This window comes from Pistacia vera, unplaced genomic scaffold (assembly GCF_008641045.1).
Source record: "Pistacia vera cultivar Batoury unplaced genomic scaffold, PisVer_v2 Contig236, whole genome shotgun sequence".
Taxonomy (NCBI): domain Eukaryota; kingdom Viridiplantae; phylum Streptophyta; class Magnoliopsida; order Sapindales; family Anacardiaceae; genus Pistacia; species Pistacia vera.
Window position 1 is genome coordinate 431,412 of NW_022196042.1, and position 16,027 is coordinate 447,438.

Below are 16,027 nucleotides of genomic sequence, written 5' to 3' on the forward strand. Positions count from 1 at the left end.
CTTACATTCAAAATAGTTGATACCTTTATTTTTCATTTCTTTATCTTTTGAAAATCTTTTTTATAAAGGTACCAGGGGTTTGATGATCATAAGTATTTTTCACAAAAGCTTTTCAACATAGCTACTATCATGAGGCTTTTGCATGTTTTTCTTAAGAAACTTAGCAAAATTCTTTGTAAGTAAAGCACAATTTTCATCATCCAATGAACTAAAATCACAATCATCAAAAGGATCAGAATCAACCTCATGTTTGAGAGCCAAACCTTTGCTCAGTTTTTGTTTATCCCAACGTTTCAGATTCAATTCATACGTTTGGAGAGAGCCAATGAGTTCATCAATGTCCATGGCATCCACATCTCAGCATTCTTCAATGGTGGTCACTTTTGACATAAACCTTTGAGGTAAAGAGCAAAACACTTTCCTAACAAGTTCAACATTAGTCTATGTTCTTCCCAAAGCAAAACATTCATTAGAAAAATCACAAACTCTACCATAAAAATCAGTTATAGTCTCATCATCATCCATGTTCAGATTTTCAAAATCAGTGACAAGTCTTCTAAGCTATTTCTTTTAACGGCACTAGTTCCCCTCATTCTTGACTTGAAGTCTATTCCAAGTATCTTTAGCAAGCTCACAATTAGCTATGACTTTCATTTGGTTCACATTAACAACATTAAAAAGAGTATGAATGGCTTTAGAGTTACAGTTTGTAAGTGTTAACTCATCAACGGTCCAGGCAGCAATCGGTTTAGGTCTAGACACTTCATTTTCAACAACAACTAGGGTTGTCCAACCATTCACAACTGTGGACTAGACTCTTTCATCTATAGACTTAAAAAAAGCATGCATTCTAGGTCTCCATGTATAATAGTTAGGTTCTTCTAACAGAGGTGGCCTATGAGTAGATCTTCTTTTAGTAAAGAAACTCATGATGAAAAACAATCAGACAGATGCTAACACAGCAAATGGCAGTGCACACACAGACACGTAGCAGATCTAAAATAAAATGCAACACATAACATATTTTGTCCAAACACAAGACCACTCAGATGCACACAGAATCAACCAAAATGGGTAAGGATCAACTGAAGCAACTTATTAGGACACGCTCTAATACCACTTGTTGGGAGAGTAACTTGTTGGTTAACTTACTTTAGTGTATGGTTACCCATTTTAAATGCAACGAAAATATTACTAAGTTGATTAAGCAAGTCAAGTTAGAACGAATCACAAATAATAACAAGCTGTAAATGTAATGCACACCAGCATATACATGGTTCAACTAAATCCACTTTTAACCTACATCCATGGGACCTCGCCCAAATCAAAGCAATCCATTAAGTAAAAAACACATTACAAAATAATGTTCAAAGTTGATCTAAGATACAATAAAAGAACCCCTTGTTCAGCTTTACACTTAGCACCACACTCTAAATCCTTAACGTGTAGCAACTCCTTGGACCTTCTTCACGCTGGGAACACACATGAGAACAGCTTGTGAACTACCAAGCTTCAAGCACTAACACCATGCACCAGCATCAGCATCAGCATCAACATCAGCATCAGCAAAGGAACCACGTTCCAAGAGCCATCAAGTTAATGAATGATATGGTGAGGTTTTGGCACACAATAGAAATGAACCTATGAACCTTATGAGAAAGAATACTCTAAGAAATTTCAGAGCACAATAAAATAAAAGATCAAAAGGTTGGATTCAAAGACACAAGATGAGATGATATATAGTGTAAGGTTTCTTGCTCAACATATATGTGCCTCATCAACGAACAAGGGGCTGACCCATGTTTGTCTAAATAAGGAAAGTATTCCTTCTTTTGGTTTGGACCATAAAACAAATCGAGAAACGAAACTTTATTCCCTAGGACCACTTAAGGATACTATGACACATGTAAAAGGTCCTAAAAAGTAAGAGACAAAGATAAACAATATTTTTTTTACTTTATTAGACAAGCAACTCGTGTTGGGTTGCAAATATCTGCAGCGAGAGTGTAAGCACAAACTTTTATGCACACACACTTGAAACGAACCAAGCCAAGACAAAAGTCTGGCAACCAGTGTGCACACAAAACTGATGTTCGCACACACAACAAAGAAAACAAGCCAAATCATAAGATTGGCAACTAGTGTGCACACATAACTGTTGTGCACACACAACTCATAAGTTTGACAAATATGAATATTCCACAAATGTCATAGGTAGGAAATGTGTATAAGAGTTATATGGGACAAGTTATAGCAGGTAAAAAGAAAGAAAAATCAAGGGTAGATATATACAATAAGGCTCAACGGGGTGACTAAGGATAATTACATATAAGGTTGGCTTGAAAGGCTCAAAATGTCCAAAGATGGCCTAAATCATTTCTTAAATCATGCATTGTCTAGAATTTCGCCTCAAGTGATCATCAAATAGCTTCTAGAGTTTTTAAGGATCTCATAAAAATCATAGGAAGATTACACACAAAACATCCCTAAATGCTAGAATCAACCAACCAAACATACCACGTACTTGAGAGTTTCAAACTAGAACAAAACCAACATCTGGAATAGTTCTTCGACTAGGGTAAAAATTGACCTCTCCTATTCACTACATGTCATTGCAATCATGTTATCTCATAGATATTTGACATAATATAGGAAACACAAAGATTCCACAAACTCACAAATAATTTACAGGCATGCATAAACATGAAATCATAAACATAAATTTCATACTTTCCCACCCCCAACCAAATTCCTACATTGTCTCCAATATAGCCATCAACACATATTAGAGGTGAAAAGGGAAAGAAATGAGTTACCCCCCTTGATTAACAGATCGTAAAGCACCGGAAGTAACTCCATTGAATGCGCATCCCTAGTCAACATGAAATCTACCTACACAAAAGAAAGAACACAGAGTCTTGGAATAGAATATATGTTGTCAATTAGTCATCAAAAAGTTTACAGAAATTAAAACAAACACACTAATAAGAAAAAATGAAATCAACATAAAAGCAAATAAAGTTTAAACTGAAAACAAAATAAAAGTAAATAAACAAAGATAAGAAACAAAACAGTAAATGGAAACAAAAGAAAATAAAACAACAAATCCAAAAGTGTGTCGTGGCTTGAATTTCTGCGTTGCCTCGTGACATGGTTTTTCTGGGAGAGGACATGAATATCGCTGAAATGTGCCATGGCATGGATCCTTGTGTCATGGCGTGATGTGGTTTTCTCGCGAACAAAAGTGTCGAAGTGCACCTCGGCGTGGTGCAATCATGCCACAGTGCCACAGCGACTGCATTGTGTGTCAAATGCCAAAATTTGTCGCATCGCAGGGAACGTGTGTCGTCACGTGACAATGAAACAGTTACACTGATAATGCCAAAATGTGCCGCAACACAAACATATTGCGCCATGCATGAATTGACTTTCCTGTAAAAAAAAAAAAAAAAAAAAAACAAAAGTCAATTCCCTATGAAAATGCAACAACATAAACAAAATAAAATAATGGAAATGAAATAAAATGTACTGAAAAGAAGTAAAACATCAACATGCATAAAACAAAAATTAAACAAACAAAAACAGCAAAAATTAGACACACAAAAGCAACATAAATCAAGTCAACATCACTGGAAATCATAGAGAAACTTAACAGTCCTCGGCAACAGTGCCAACAACTTGACAGACATACAAAGTTTAATCCTTCGTAAGTGCACGAGTCACAATCGTAACATAGTGCACAAGTCAGGGTTGATCCCATAGAGACTGGAGATGCTCTTGCGATCCTAGTAACCATGCCTTGATGAGCATAACAACAATGAAATAAAGAAAACATATAAACGACATTAAAATAAATCTAAATCTAACTATCCGCAAAGAATCCTAGGGCTCTAACTCCATCATAATTATTAGGCTACATGTTCATCATCAAACTATCGTTCTCCTCACTCCATTCTAGGGTTCGTATATCATTGGGTTCAACCTAGTATTTTCATCATCTAAACTAGCTAGTGGTGTATAGCCTAGTCTAATCACGAGACAAAAAACAATCAATACCCAGGCAAGGCTACAAATAAGTCATTCCACACACAATCTTGTTTCATACAATCAATTAACTAACATCAAGGTTGATCAAGCCCTAATATCAACTAAAGATTGAATTAAACGCAATGAATGAATCTAGAGTATAATAGAATGGATCAAACAAACATAATAACAATAAAATACAAGCCTTCAATTAGATCACATCAAATCCCTAGAAAACAAACTACAACATAAAGGAAAATAAACAACAACACCTGGAACCGTAATCTAAAGAACAAAGAATGAGGAGAGGAAGAGAACCTCCTCTCCTCTCCTCTCCAAGGTCCTCCTTTCGAGGAGCCCTAAATGTATTCCAATCCCTAAAATGTGTATATAAAACCTAAAACTTGTTAAAAATGGACTGAAGCTACCTTTATATAATTTTTAGACAAAATGGCAAACTTGTAAGAACTAGTCGCCAAAATTAGGGTTGGAAATGTGACATTTTTACATTCTACGCGATTTGCATCACGACACGTTTCCAGGCGATTTCTTCTTTGACAAAAAACATGTCACGCCATGATACAGTTTAATTGTGTTGCAACACCACACAGATTTTGCTGATTTGTGCTGCAGCATTGTCAATCTTCACTACAGCGCAACTTAGGTTGTGCCGATATGTGTTGTAACGCAAGAAACAGTGATGCAATGCAATTTACAATTTACTCTTTTTCTTCATGCCTTAATTTATTAGCACCCGAATGGGTCCAGGATGTCTGAACACCACCACAAGCACGAATAATCCATCTTTTTTGTACTTGAACACCTGAAAACACGCACAACACTCGTGATTCCAAAAGATAACAAAACATACAAGGAATCTCATTATAAATCGTGCATTAAACCTTAAATTCCTTACAGTTTCACCCCCAAATCACTAAATAAATATGCATTCCAACACTCATCAAGGACACAAATAATATGATAAGGTTATCATAATTTTGAACAATGCTGTCGAAAAGCAGTGATTGATCTCACTTGTCAAGGTTGTTTACCGACAACCTAATGCAACACCTAATTTTACCTCACTAAATTCTAATGCAAAGTCGTGTAGTAACAAATGGCAAGTAAGGGTCTTTCCCACAGAGGATTTGCGAACTCAATTAATTATCTACTTCAAACAGGGTTTGTCACGAATTATAAAAACTCAACAAAAACTATCAAACTAAAATCAAACAAAATAAAACAAGGAAACAATCACAAAAGAGATAAATAAGAGAAACTAGATTGAAGGTTTATTCGCCACCACTAGACATGAATTACATATAATAAAAGCACTCTTTAATTTCAATTAATAAATAATAAATATAGTATGGTAAATTGATGAACATAACATATTGTATAATCAAGTGATGTATAGCATAACAAATTTAATAATATAATAGCTTAGTTAAATATACTATGGTAAATTGATGAACATAACATATTGTATAATTAAGTGAAATATAGTATGACAAATTTAATAATATAATAGCTTAATTAAATATAATGTGGCAAATTTATGAGCATAACATATTGTATAATCAAGTGATATATAACATGACAAATTTAATAACATAATAGCTTAATTTAATAACAAAATCTAATCTACTGAGTCTTTATTGATTTATTTAAAATATAAATAAAGATAGAGAGTTGGTTATTTTCAAATGCTGAATTAAATGGGTATGAATTATAAATTGTTGTTTATTTGTTTTTTAGAGCATGAATTGGAAAGTTGGTGTATATTTTTTATTCGAACGACTTAGTCGAATAGTTATTTACGAGTTAGTCAAACAATCATGAACTGATCGTTTTGTTAATCGAATGAACTCGAACAGTCATCCTATGTTCATTCGAGGTCGATCACGACTTCGAACTCTTTCATGCTTATCGAACGAGTTTCGAACAGGGGTGTTCATTCATGTTCGGTTCGATTGTAGGCCTAGTCTTGGCAAGACGTTTCTCCTTGCGTGTTCAAGGATCGTGCACATCAATACACTCACCAGTCCCCTTTCACTGGACTCCTTCCAAATAAGGTTTCACATGGTGCCCATTGACTTTGAATGTCTCATGAGTCCTTGGATTTAACAATTCAACCACTCCATGGGGAAACACTTGAACCATTGGAAACGATCCACTCCATTTTGACTTCAACTTTCTTGGAAAAAAAGTTAAAATGAGAGTTAAACAAAAGAACTTTCATTCCCCAATAAAGAGACTTATGAAGTAGGCCTTTGTCATGTTAACGTTTAGTTCGTTCTTTATAGATCTTGGCATTCTCATAGGCTTCATCCCGAATCTCTTCTAACTCATTCAGTTGAAGCAAACGCTTCTTGCCCACCTTTTCCAAATCCATGTTTGGCTCTTTGATTGGCCAATAGGCCCTATGCTCAAGTTCAATGGGCAAATGTCATGCCTTACCAAAAACAAATCGATAGGGACTCATTTCAATAGGTGTTTTGTACGTTGTGTGATATGCCCATAATGCATCATTTAGCTTTATTGCACAATCCTTTCGTGAAGGTGACATACCTTTTCTAAAATTCCCTTGAGTTGCATGTTGCTCACCTCCACTTGGCCTAAGGTTTGAGGATGATAGGGAGTTGCTACTTTGTGGGTGACATTGTATTTCTTCAACAACCCATCAAAGAGTTTATTGTAAAAATGACTTCCTCCATCACTAATGATTGCCCTTGGCATCCCAAACCTAATGAGTATCACATCTTTCAAGAATTTTACAACACATGTAGCATCATTAGTTCAGGTATAGCCTCAACCCATTTGAACACATAATCAACAACAACTAATACATATTCAAAACCATGTGAAGATGGAAAAGGACCCATAAAATCAATTCCCCATATATCAAATAGCTCATCCAAAAGATTATTGGTTAAAGGCATCTCGTTCCTTTTGCTAATGCTACCACTCCTTTGACACTTATCACAATGCAAGCAAAAATTATAAGCATCTTTAAAGAGAGTATGTTAGTGAACGACCCAGTTACGCAGCGGAAAACAAAAACATAAACTACATGGATCTTTCCTTAGAACCAAGATCTGGGTACAAAAATCACAGTTTATACAATATATATATTAAATCTGTAGAAAAATCTTTTCAAGGTTTAAGGAATCATACACATGTTTGGAGGCTCCTCCAACTTTGTCTCTGAATGTATTTGCTACTGACCCAAGTGTAGGATCGAACCGATGTAGTCCACACGAAGATAATCGCAATGAACTAAAGAGGGATTTGCTAGATCCTCTTTAGCATTAAGAACAAAGAAGAAATAAGAGTATTTGATTTTTAGCTAAACCAAAAATCTGGCATGAGAGTGAGAGAGAGGGGCTGTTGTGTTTTTCTCTTTTCCAATGAAAAGAATGAAATTAAAAATCTCTACACTTTTACAATTAAACTTTTTCTTTTATAGTAAAGTTTAATTGCCCTATTCCCATATGGAATAGGCTTGGGCTCCAACCCAAACACTCCTTGTTTCCAAACACTCCCAATTAGATATTTATTTTAATTTCATAATTATCTCAATTAAAATCAATTAATATATATATTAACATTTAACAATAATGATAATTTATTTAAATATATGCGAACACATATTTAAACGTAATTTCACTCATTTAATTTTTCTAACAAATTAAATAAAGGCTACGACCTCAGCAAAGTTAATTGCACTGTGAAATTAACAAAATACCTTTTTGCCCAAAAAGAGAAAAACGCCCTTCTTTCTTCCTGGCTCTTAAATTATCTTCTATGTATGTAACCCATAGGCTCCTCATCATACTGGTAGTGTGTAGTATCACGATTAACACCAATTAATCGCCTCACTACACACAGACCAAGATTGGCCCCTAGTAAGGCATCATGGCCACCCGATAGATTCGGATTCAGCAAAGTAGCTACCTGTCAACGATATGGTTACCGTACAATTCGATCCTTTCATCATACGTTATCTCGACGAGACGAAGACATAGAAATAGTGTCAACCTTCGGTTACTCTTGAAATTATGTATTCAGTTCTAGACCAATGACCTGTATTATAATATGGATGGGGCAACAACTCAATCCCAATGTGGCCACAATTTTAGTGTCTGCCATATACTTAATTACATCGTGAGAAAACTTCTCCCGTAACCAGGAGTGATGAATCCCCTGTTTATCCACCATAGTCTTGATACACTCCTCGATGTAGCCAATCACCACCGTATTGATAGCTCTAAATAGAACTGCGTTAGGCTAGTGTCAAACTACACCAATCAGTGCACAAGGCGCTCCAGTGATCTCAAGTCTAAGGATCACATTCACCACCATTCATTAGAGGATTCGTTCCATAGACACTGGGGTTACTATCCATATGGAATCCTCTAGTGGGTCAGTCCAATGAACTTGCGGCAGTGTATTCACCTGTAACAAGCACCCATGTGTTGCACCAGGTTGTCACCAAACAACCTTGACAAGGAGTCAATAATTGATTGGCTCTAGGGCATCTACTCTAACAAAGTAGGCAAAAAAAAAAAAAAAAAAAAAAAGCTTGATTGCAATACCTTAAGGGTTGTTTTCTTACACCAAAATGGAAAAAGGATAAAATGCTCTTATGCTCATCCTCAGGCACACATCTTTGGATGTTTTGATCTTGACAAAGCTTAAACAAATAAGGATTATCCCAAAAATATTGCTTGCAAGTGGATATAAATCTCTTCATTTCCTGAAAAGTAAGGTTAGACCGCAATACACCACAAGCTAAATAATTAACAATATTGGCATACCTGGCTCACGACTTGCAACAAAAAATAGTTCCTCAGGAAAAGTTTCAGCAATGTCTTTTTCTTTATGTTCATGTGTGTTGAAGTGAGAAATTAACTAAGAAATGTGATCCGCAACAAATTTTCACTACCCTTCTTATCCCTTATCTCTAGGTCAAATTCTTGCAAAAGCAAAACCCAACTAATTAATCCTGGCTTATCATTCGGTTTAGTAAATAAATATCTCAATGTTGCATGATCAGAATGCACAATGACTTTAGACCCTACTAAATAAGACCTAAATTTGCATAATGTAAACACGACAACCAAAATTTTTTTTTTTTGGTGGTGGAATAATTTAATTAGGCATCATTGTGTGTTCTACTAGCACAATAAATAACATGTAAACACTTCTCCACTCTCTACCCCAAGACAACCCTCATAATTTCAAAGGGCAATGACCAATTAGGAGCCATGATAATAGGTGTTGACATTAATTTCTCTTTCAAGGTATTAAAAGCAATCAAGCAATCATCATCAAACAAGAAAGGAACATACTTTAGATAACAAGTTACATAATGGGTGACTTATTTTAGAAAAATCTTTAATGAATCGCTTATAAAAAACTGCATGTCCTAAGAAACTCCTAATACCCTTTATTGAAGTTGGGGGTGGCAAGTTAGCAATCAACTCAATTTTTGCTTTATCTACTTCAATACCCTTGCTTGAAATCACATGTCCTAATACATTGCCATACTGAACCATAAAATGACTCTTTTCCCAACTAAGTGTTAAATTACATTCAATGCATCTTTCAAGTACAAGAGTCAATTTATGCTAGCAATCAACAAATGAGGTTCCAAAGACTAAAAAATCATCCATAAATACCTCGATGAATTTTTCCACCATATCTAAAAATACTAACAGCATGCATCTTTGGAATGTGGCGAGGGCATTGCATAGGCCGAATGGCATCCTTCTAAAGGCAGGCGTCCCAAATGGGCAAGTGAATGTTGTCTTCCCTTCATCTTCCAGTGCAATAGGAACTTGGTAATAACCTGAAAAGCCATCAAGAAAACAGTAAAATTTATGCCCTACTAATCTTTCTAGCATCTGATCAATGAAATGAAGTGAAAAATGGTCCTTTTGGGTGGCAATGTTTAGTTTCCTATAGTCAATGCACATTCTCCACCTAATTTTCATCCTAGTAGGCACTAACTCGTTATTCTCATTTTTTGGATACTACATGAACGAGACTAAGCCACTTACTATCAGAGATAGGATAAATTACTCCTATGTCTAAGAGTTTTAAAATTTCCTTTTTCACTACCTCTTGCATGTTAGGGTTTAGTCTCCTTTGGGCCTCTCTAATAGGTTTGGCATCGTCCTCTAAAATTATCTTATGCATACACATTGTAGGACTAATACCCTTAGTGTCACTTGTGCCCAAAATATAGCTTTCCTAAGTCTACTAAGCTCCCTTACTAGTCGCTCTTCTTGGGTTTGGGTCAAGTTTGCTGAAATTATGATAGGATATGTATCTCCCTCTCCCAAAAATACATATTTAAGGTGTTTAGGTAACTCTTTAAGCTCTAGCTTAGGTAAATTTGGCTCGTCCCTATGTGGGGATGTTGGTAACTCTAAGGGTTTACTAGACTTTTCTTGTGGTAAAACAGGAATTACTCTATCTATTATCTCGTGGAATCCCTTAGTTTCCTAATCAAGTGCTTCCTCTACCTTATCAAGTGTTAGCACAACTTCAAGCTTATCTTCTATGTTCTCATGCAAATAAGTAAGTGAGTCCACACAATCAATAAAAGAACACTCATCATATGTAGAAGTAGAAGGAATAGGTAGAGAACCAAACACTTTAAATTTAATGGCCTCTCCCAAGACTGTCATGGATAACTTCCCTTTATGGAAATCTATAATTGTCTTAGTTGTAAACATGAATGGTCTACGCAAAATTGTATGCCCTTTGTCCCTTGAAGGTACTTCTTTCGTCTCCAAGACCACAAAGTCAACGAGAACAATCAGCTTGTCTACTTGCTCCAACAAATCCTCAACTATCTCTTTTGGGTATTTGATTGATCTACCTGCAAGTTAAAGGGTCATAGTTGTTGGCTTAAGCTACCCTAAACCTAGTTGCATGTATATTGAGTAAGGCATGAGATTGATACTTGCTCCCAGGTTTAGCATAGCTTTCATGACTTTCTTGTTTCCCATGGTAATTTTATGTTGAAACTTCCAGGATCTTTCAATTTAGGAGGCAAGTTTTGTTGGAGCATTGCACTAGCAACTTCCGAAACCATGACTTTCTCGTTCTTCTTATATCTCCTCTTTTTGGTGTTGAGTTCCTTTAAAAACTTTGCGTAGGAAGGCATATTCCTAATAACATCCAAAAGAGGCAAGTTAATGTTAATTTTAGAAAGCATATAAAAAAATTTAGAAAATTGCTTATCCTGTTTATTGTCCTTTAGTCAATTTGGATAAGGAATCAGAGGTCTATAAGGCTCCGTCGCCTTATGGAGTGTTGGTGAGGAGAAATCCTTTCTTCCTTCATCCTTATTGATCGGCTTGAACGATTGGACATCCTTTTCTCGCACTTCCTTGGGATTTTCTTGTCTATCACGCTCCTCATCCTAATTTTCTGCATCATATGGTAAGTCATTAGAATTTTTATAATCAAAATAAAATCTTACCACTTCAAAGGACTATGATAGCCTTCACTTGCTCGGGTTGACTCGGTAACTTCCCTTGTTGATGTCCTTGTAGTTGACTCACAATTTACCCAACTTGCACTTCTACCCTCTTCATAGATGCTCCTAAAGAATCTAGCCTTTGATGATTTCTCTCTTGGATTTCTCTACTAACTTGAATAAAGGCATTTAAGCTTTCTTCCAAGGTTTGATTTCTAGGTTGGTTAGGTGGTATGGCTTGGTTTGGAATTTGACTAGGTGTTGGGTTTTGGGTACAGGTGGGATTATTATTAGTCTTCCAGTAGAAATTAAAATGATTTCTCCACCCAAGATTATAAGTGTTTGATAAAGATCATTCCTAGGCTTAGGTTGGTAAGATTCCATCTAATTGGCTTTTTCTTGTTCATTCCCTACATAAGAGTCATAAAACAAAGAACGAGTGTTAGCACCATGCCCTAAAACACCATAAACTCCACATACCTCATTATTTGTTGTATTTTTGGTAGTTAGAAGTTTGACTTGCTTAGTCAATTTAGAAAGTTGCATAGCCATCTCATTGTTGGAGCTTAATTCATGTACTCAAACTCTTCTTCCTCTCACAATCTTTTGTTGCAAATTAGCACCCAACATCTCGCATAGCTCAAATGTTTCAACAAAAAGATTCTCGCCTATTGCTCCACCAGCGGTGTTGTCCACCATATATTGACGTTGTTGTGTCAATCCATCATAGAAAAACCGATTTTGTAATTGAAGCAGGTAATAATGGTGAGGAAATCTGTCCCATGCCTCATGAAATGGCTCTTCTTCCATTTGAGAAAACGTCGTAATCTTGGTCCTCAAGTCAGCGGTCTTTTGATGATAGTAAAATTTTCCCATGAATTTATTGTAAACCACCTCCCATGTAGTCAATGAACTAGGTTGAAAAGTCATAAACCAAGCTTTACCTCTATCCTTCAAGGTGTAGGGAAAACATCTCATCCTCAATTGATCCTCATTGAGTCCTTGCAATAAAAAAGTTTGCAAGTTAGCATAAAAATCTTTTATGAATGTCAAAGGATCCTCATTAGGAACTCTATAGAAGGAAGGAAACATACTATAATGGATATTTTTCAGCTCATAATTCCTAGCTACTTCTCCCAATTGTATGCAAGATGTGGCAGTCCCAATGATTGGCCTTGCATATTCCTTCATCATCCTTTGGTTCCTTGCTGGCTCCATACTTTCCATTTCTTCAAAGCTTTCCTTTTCGTCCTTGGAATGTAATGCCTCTTCTTCAAAGATGTCCTCGGGATGTAGTTGATGTTGTTCAACTAACTTCTGCAAATTCTCCCTTATCCTATGAATATTATCAATTGGTGCTACGAGGTTTTCTCCTAAGGATCTTTGACCTTGCATATACTTGAAACAAAAACTGAGAAAAATTCAAATAAAGCAAAACAAAGAACAAAGAACAAAATTCAAACAAAACTAAGAAAACAAATATAGAATTTAAACACCAATTCCCTGGAAATGACGCTAAAAACTTCTTGTGTAAATTTAATATTTTCAAGTGCACGAATCATTAATAGCTAACGATAAGTATACTCCCAAGGTCAATCTCCCACGGAATTGTAGTGGTCTATATTCTTCATTTATTTTCTTTAACAACTAAACTAAACAATTAATTAAATCCTAAACGCTCTAACAAAAAGATTGATGAAATTAATCTAAAATAAAAATGTAAATTAATTAAAATTAACTAATGCAATCTTATGAATGTGAATTAAATCAATGAGAGTGATAATGAGGATTTAGCTAACTTCTCAACCATGTATTGGAATATTTGGCAAATAAAACAATTAAATCCTAAGTTCAAATTGTTGATATTTCCACTAAGCCATAAAGAATTCCAATGATCATGTTTATTCTCCGTTTATAATTAACTAACTAACTTCTATGATCAAGTTGTTAACTAATTCATCGTAATCTGCACAAGGAAATCACACAACCATCCAAATCAAAACAATGATCATGTATTCAATTTGAACTCTTGTTTAATAGAGCTTAGTTAAGGCAAGATGATCACTAGAATCCTAATTCTCAATTTTAATTATAAAAAGTAGTTGGTCAATCAACAAATTATAATTAAGATCATGATGAACAATTAAACAAGAAACAATCTAAAACTTTCATAAAACAAATCACCAAATATCCAATACAATCATGATAATGAAACTAAACTCCCACAATATATTTAGTTGCTTATAATCAAACTCAAACTAATATACTCAATGAATGAAAAACTAATTGTATTGCAAAATAAGATGTAATTGAAAAGAAATCCTCTATGAATTGAAGTAGATTGATCCTCTTCCTTCTCTCCCTTATTGAAAACTCACAATTTTCTCACACTAAAGCAACAATCTCAAAAACATAAAACTCTCAATTTAGGTCAAAAAGAATAATCCCTAAAATAAATTACAATGTCCTATTTATATTTTTTCTTTGCAAGCAGTGTTTTTGGGAAAGTACAAGCTCAAGTCGGAGTTGGAAAAGGTGGGAGTTTTCTTTTCTTCGCAATCCACGTCGTGGTGTGATTTTATGGCACCGCGGCGCCAAATCTTCCCACAAACCTTAAACTCTTTCACCCCACAATGCTAAATTCTTCACGTTGCAGCATAAACTTTCTGCCTATATCACTCTTGTGCGCTGCAACATACAAAAACTCTACTACAGGGCCATCTAGTTGTTTCACATTTTTCTTCCTCTTTTCAACTCCAATTCTCAACCCCTTTTGCACGATTTCTTCCAAATGCATCCCAAAAGCTCATGTACTTTCAAAATGGTAAAAACCACCTCAAAGTAACATATTCTTAAGATAAAACACACAAATAATAGCCAAAAACATAGCAAAATACTAGGGCAAATATTGGTTTATCATTCATTAATTTTGGTGAACCGAAATTCCGCCTTCTTTGATTCTTGAAGCCATTGAGTTGTTCTAGCAAATCGACCCTTGGTTCTTCGGATTGTCTTCATGTGGATCAATGTTTGTGTGATTCCATTCTTGAATCGATAGTGAAATCAAAGATTTGAAGGAGTCTCCAAACGTAGGTATTATGCTCTAAATCCTTGTATGGATTTATTATTGTATTGATTTTGATTATAAGCATGTAAATGATATAATCTATACCCGGATCTTAGTGAAAAGGTAATTGATTTACCGATTTTATTTTTGTTTTCCACTATGTTTGGTAGATCAATTACTTACAAAGATGAGGCTTGTGTAAACAAGAAATTCAGTGGGAGTGTAGAAGCATTCTTAGTATTATATGTCGATGACATATTTATCATTGGGAATGACATGTCAAACTTGCAAATGGGAAAGACTTGGTTATCCAAGTGTTTCTCCATGAAGGACTTAGGAGAAGCATCTTACATCCTCGATATAAAGATCTATCATGATAGACTCGTAAGTTACTTGGCATAAGTCAGAGTACATATATAGGCAAAGTACTGAAAACATTCAGTATGGAAGAATCCAAGAAAGAATTTCTTCTGATGTCACATGGCATATATCTCTCAAAGAATATGTAAACCCATGCGTCAGCGTTCCGATGCTATAAGGTATGTAATTCTACCCTTAAAAGGATTTTTATCAATAAAAGGTTAAAATGGTCATTTTGCATGCGTTATGAGACTTGAATGTTGTAAAGTGTTAGGAATTGATGATCCTAATAAGAAATATGGTTAAAGGGTCATGAAGGAGGTTAGTAGGGTTAAACGGCACAAACGGTTCCCAAGGGGTATAATGGTCTTTTCATAATAATTTATAGGAATCAAGTATCCATAAAAGTGTATTATGGGTAAATTAGTTTATTATCTTATGGAATTACTTGGTCACCAAGTAGAAAAGAGAAGTCAAATGGCATTAAAGGAAAGTGATAATTATGTTGTAGTAGAAATGACCAAAATTCCCTTATATGCAAATTTATACCAAATGACCCATATATCTAACTTTTGATGGCCAATCCCATTTGGGAATTAAAAAAATGAAATGTTTATAAGATCTTTTCTTGGTTAAGTCGGCAAACACTCTTAGAACACCAAACTCTCTTCTTCAAGTCTTATTTTCCTCCATTAAAGGCTTTAATTCAAGCTCTCTCTCAAAATTTTCATAGGATTTCAAGTTGAATTTCGAAGGAGATCACCCTCCACACTTAAAGAACTTCAATTTCAGGGTTTAAGGTGAGTTTCAAAACCCCAATTTGATGTGATTTTTAGTTAAAAGAGAAATTCATAAGTGGTTATGTGTGTAAGGCAGAAAAGGGTGAACCTTTGGAGCTGAGGAAGAGTGCCTTTGTGCTTTGAATATTAAGGTAGGGAAAAAAAATCTCCCTTATGACTACAATTGATAACACCTAGGGTTGATGAAATCTATATATGTAATTTGAGTGTGATCCTATGTTTTGGTTATGGATTGTTTAAACAGGTGTGTTGATTGGTGTATATGTGCATATGGAGGAT